This window comes from Mytilus californianus, unplaced genomic scaffold (assembly GCF_021869535.1).
Source record: "Mytilus californianus isolate M0D057914Y unplaced genomic scaffold, xbMytCali1.0.p SCAF_7, whole genome shotgun sequence".
Lineage (NCBI taxonomy): Eukaryota > Metazoa > Mollusca > Bivalvia > Mytilida > Mytilidae > Mytilus > Mytilus californianus.
Genome location: NW_026262723.1, coordinates 94,106,388 through 94,112,387, shown reverse-complemented (window position 1 = coordinate 94,112,387; position 6,000 = coordinate 94,106,388).

The window sequence follows — 6,000 nt, the reverse complement described above, 5'->3', positions numbered from 1 at the left end:
TTTGTTAATTTCAATTTGTAATGTTATCATGTAATTTCAGTACCGGGATTTGAGATTTTGTTTGCCGTTTTTACTTTCTCTTGTGTTTTCTGTTTTTTTGTTCTTAACATGTACTTTGCTCGGTGAATTTCGATTTGATCTTTCCTGCTACATGGCTATTTCTAATTTGTTATAGATCAAGAAATACATCATGTTTCATCAAAGGAAAACAATGCTGCTTCATATTGTCCCATATCGAAGTAGATGTATAATACCAAGATGTTTCAATATACACTTAATGTCCTATTTGGTAGGCCAGGACATTCAATACTAAAACATAGATGATACAAAAACAAAAAGTTGAAATGAGAATATAATCAAAAGGAAACACACAAAAATGTGAATATAATATCAAAAGGGAAATACACACAAAAAATAAAACAAAGCAACAGATGAATAAACAATCAAGAATGAACGAATAGAACATCTGACTTTTGAACCTTGAACAATGCTGTATTATTCCCTTTAATTTGTATTGAAGATTCCTGTTTAATTTGGTTTTTTTTCTAGATTTTTTTTTCTTTCGTTCACAGCCTCTACTTCACTTTTATGAAAACGCTGAAATTATTCAGTACATCAGGTGAAAAGATACGAATAATTATTCCACAAAAATGAGATGTGGTGATATGATTACCAATGAGACAACTATCATTAGAGGCCAAAATGAGGTGGAAGTAAACTAACATTGTTATTATATATTTTATATACTTGTAAATGAAAATTCATATTTAAATAACGTATATGATTTCCATGAACCTCGTTTGAGCATCGTTCTCTTTATTTCGGGTTTTGACCGCCCTTTAACAAAGTTGTTTAGGACTGGATGTTATTGGTTTATATTTTATAAAGTCGCATGAATGTGATTGTCCAATATGACTGTAAGATTGATAAAAAAAATCCCAACAAAAATCATGAAGATTTGATACCATGAAAAAAAACCAGACAATAGGCATACTACAAAACATTGATACTACTAGGACTAACAGGAATATATACGTAAACGATAATGGTTACATATTTAAATGTTTTATTTGCTAATGGTAATCGTGTATATTCATTTTGTCTGAGGTAGAATTTCTTCGCCTTTGAATCCTTAAAGACATTGGAAGATTTTGTTTTAACGCAATCAAGCTAACATCATGTCATGATGTTTAAATGATTTAGTTGTATATATATTCTTTTTAATAGACATTACCAATTAAACTGTCAAGTTACATATGTTTACAGACGCTATAATGAAAGTGTAAGTGACATTTCTTAAGAGGTCTTCTGAAAATTAAAAAAAAAAATAAGCGAGATTGTTTGCTTCAATACACATCAAAGTGGAGAATTTAAATCTGATAATAATTATAGTGTAAAACAATAATTGAAGCAATGATTTCGCTACCACAGGGCTAAACTAATTATATATCTTTCATATATATTTAGACACTCTAATCTAGTGATCAGAAGCAAAAAGCTTTTAATGTAGAACAATTAAACAAATGTGTTTATACAAAGCTTTTCCTGGGATACAGATGGTTAAATTTACATACTATGTTTAGAAATATTTCTAATGAAAGTAGTCATGTTAATTCATTCTTAAAACCATACCAAATACTTAAAAAAAAATCGTTGTTCACTTATACCCAGGAAAACCACGAAAATTGGTACCACACGAATAATAATGAATCTACAGTAGGATATAACAGTTTGACTAGAAATGAATCGAGACCGACTGCTAGTCACCGATGGTATCATAAGATCGGTAGTCAGTGTTTATCCTTGATATGATTTATAACATACCTTTCCGTTGATAAAATAGAGGCAACATATATTGCAGGAATATTCAAACTCATATGTCGAAAACAAACTGACAATACAATGGCAAAAAAACGTATAACGACCAAAAGACAAACAACAGTACACAGTACAAAACATAGAAAACTAAAGACTGAGCAACACGAACACCACCAAAACTGGAAGTGATCTTAAGTACATCGGAAGGGTAAGCAGATCCTGTTCCACATGTGGCACCCGTTGTGTTGCTCATGTAAGTACAAACCCGGTGATACGTATAATTCGGTAGGCCACATTCGAGGAAAAGAGATCAACATTAGTATAGATTACTGTTGTTGCTACTATGCAAGGCGTGTATAATTGTGATGTTACTCATTATCCCGTTATTCAGAAAGTAAAATAACAAAAATACCCAACTCCAAGGAAAATTCAAAACGGAAAGTCCCTTATCAAATTACAAAATCAGAAGCTCAAACACATCAAACGAATGGAAAACAATTGTCATATTCCTGACTTGGTACAGGCATTTCAAGAGTCACACAAGACAACTCTGTTCAATAAGAGACATCAATAGTTTGACGATGTTCAAATCTCGTAAATCCTTTATATACACCTAAAGATGAAAAACAAAAACCAAGGGAATAGGACACAATCGGGACATTTACAGATGACTAATCTGGTATCTAAAGATCAAAATCCGTGATAACATATCGTTTTGAGTTGAGAAACAGACATATCGTATCGGTCAACCAATTCGTAAAGTAGACCGTAAAATTTATGAAGTGTCGTTTTCGTCATAAACAATAACCCATAATTTTCGTAATTAGCAAAATGTTCAAGTCCGACTAGAGATTCTACCTTGATTTTTGAGAGAGAAAAAAAAAGCAAAACATGTATATACATGAATGTATAGAACGCAGATTTATCCTGCAAACTGGAAAGGGTTGACAGATCTGAAAATGTAGCATACTATAATACTCACCAAGGTGACGTTTTGTACCAACAATCAAAAAGCTTTGACATGTAGGTGCTATTATTAACTCAGAGCATATGTCTGATACTCTTTGGTGTTCATCAATGTAAATAACATACATAGAATTGAGAATGGAAACGGGGAATGTGTCAAAGAGACAACAATCCGACCAAAGAGCATAAAACAGCCCAATGCCACCAATTGGTCTCAACGCAGCGAGAAAAACCCGCACCCGGAGGCGGGCTTCAGCTGGCCCCTAAGCAATAATGTATACCAGTTCAGCAAAATGGACGCCACACTAAACTCCGAAACATATAAATGAACTAAAATTAAAAAATACACAAGATTAACAAAGGCTAGAGGTTCCTGACTTGGGACAGGCGCAAAAATGAGGCGGGGTTATAATTTTTTTTAGATCTCAACCCTCCCCCTATACTTCTAGCCAATGTAGAATAAACAAACCTTCAACAATACGCACAGTTTAAAAAGTCCGAGTCCGATGTTAGAATAAGTAACAGAAGAAACTAAGCAAAATGACAATGATCAGCATTAATTAACAAAGGACTACTATCAGCTACCGGCATGCTAGCTCCCGATCTCAATCAAACTGATCGAAAGATTATGTCTTCATCCGCAATCCCTCCTGTTAGGAGAAATTATACCAGAAGAACATAACCCGTATCATGCCAACAACTGGTTGTAAAATAAATGTGTTGATTTCCGATGCAAAGACCTTATGATTGAATCAATATTAATTCCAAAAATGTCATCTTTAATGACTTGACAACAGTAACTATATCCCTTCTGAAAAAGTCTGTTTAAAGGTTTGGTAAGCTTTTGAGGTGAATGACGACATTTTTTGTGCTTTGTATAGAAAATTATCATAAAAGATGGGATGTGAAATACCAGAACGTACACGATGTCTGCACGTTGATTTATATTTACAAATGATGTCCTTGTACCGATGATAGAATTTAGTAAAAGTTTTGACAAGTTTGTGATATCGAAAACCCTTGTGTAATAATTTTTCAGTAATACAGAGATTTCTTTCGTTAAAATCAAATACGTTCTTACATACACGAACGAATCGAACATGTTTAGATATATAAACACCATAAGATGCTGCCAAGGGAATGTTACCATCTGAAAACAGATAATTAACAAATAGGAAATGAAAAAATCATCTCTTTTATCGTAAATCTGGGTATTAAGCTTCTCATTAAAGATATAGATATCAAGAATCAGGAAAGGGCAGTGTTCATTGTTAGTATTATCTTTATTCAAAGTAAGTTCGATAGGATAAATCTCGTTAGTGTACATACTGAAGTCGTCATTATTGAGAGCCAAAATATCATTCAAATATCTAAAAGTATTATTAAATATTTGTATAAGATGTTATTTCGATGAGGCTTTGCTGACATACATTGTGATTCATAATAACACAGAAACAGGTCCGCAATAAGTGGTGCACAGTTGGAATTCCGATGACATTGCGATATACGGAATCTCCATAGCGAACAAAAATGTTATCTAGTAAAAAATCAAGTGCAGTTATCTTATCAAAGCATCTTTAATGACTTGACTATAGTGATTATATCCCTTCTGAATAAGTCTGTTTAAAGGTTTGATAAGCTTTTGAGGTGAATGACGACATTTTTGTGCTTTGTAAAGAATATTACCATAAAAGATGGGATGTAAAATACCAGAACGTACACGATGTCTGCACGTTGATTTTTATTTACGAATCGTGTCCTTGTGCCGATGATAAAATTTAGTAAAAGTTTTAACAAGTTTTTGATATCTAAAACTCTTGTGTAATAATTTTTCAGTAATAGAGATTTCTTTCGTTAAAATCAAATACGTTCTTACATACACGAACGAATCGAACATGTTTAAATATATAAACACCATAAGATGCTGCCAAGGGAACGTTACCATCTAAAACAGATAATTAACAATAGGAAATGAAAAAACATCTCTTTTATCGTAAATCTGGGTATTAAGCTTCTCATTAAAAATATAGATATCAAGAATCAGGAAAGGGCAGTGTTCATTGTTAGTATTAGCTTTATTCAAAGTAAGTTCGATAGGATAAATCTCTTTAGTGTACCTACTGAAGTCGTCATTATTGAGAGCCAAAATATTCAAATATCTAAAAGTATTATTAGATTTTTGTATCAGATGTTATTTCGATGAGGCTTTGCTGACATACATTTTGATTCGTAATAACACAGAAACAGGTCCGCAAAACGTGGTGCACAGTTGGAATTCCGATAACTGCGATATACAGAATCTCCATAGCGAACAAAAATGTTATCTAGCAAAAAATCAAGTGCAGTTATCTTATCAAAGCATCTTTAATGACTTGACAACAGTAACTATATCCCTTCTGAATAAGTCCGTTCAAAGGTTTGGTAAGCTTTTGAGGTGAATGACGACATTTTTGTGCTTTGTATAGAATATTACCATAAAAGATGGGATGTAAAATACCAGAACGTACACGATGTCTGCACGTTGATTTATATTTACGAATGATGTCCTTGTAACGATGATAAAATTTAGTAAAAGTTTTGACAAGTTTTTGATATCTAAAACCCTTGTGTAATAATTTTTCAGTAATACAGAGATTTCTTTCGTTAAAATCAAATACGTTCTTACATACACGAACGAATCGAACATGTTTAGATATATAAACACCATAAGATGGTGCCAAGGGAACGTTACCATCTAAAAACAGATAATTAACAATAGGAAATGAAAAAATAATCTCTTTTATCGTAAATTTGGGTATTAAGTTTCTCGTTAAAGATATAGATATCAAGAATAAGGAAAGGGCAGTGTGCATTGTTAGTATTAGCTTTATTCAAAGTAAGTTCGATAAGATATATCTCTTTAGTGTACATACTGAAGTCGTCATTATTGAGAGCCAAAATATATTTCAAATATTTAAAAGTATTATAAAATTTGTGTATCAGAAGTTATTTCGATGAGGCTTTGGTGACATACGAGGGTTGTCCGTAAAGTTAGAGGACAATCTCAATAAAATATTATTTACCCGTCCGAAATAAGTAAAACAAGTATATAACTAATTTCATGATTTACTGATTAAGTGTACAAAATTTTATTTCAGTCCCTGCTTTAATAATCGTATTTTCATCAATTTAGAAATCATAAGAAACTCTCACCCGGAGCACCCAAACAAATAATTC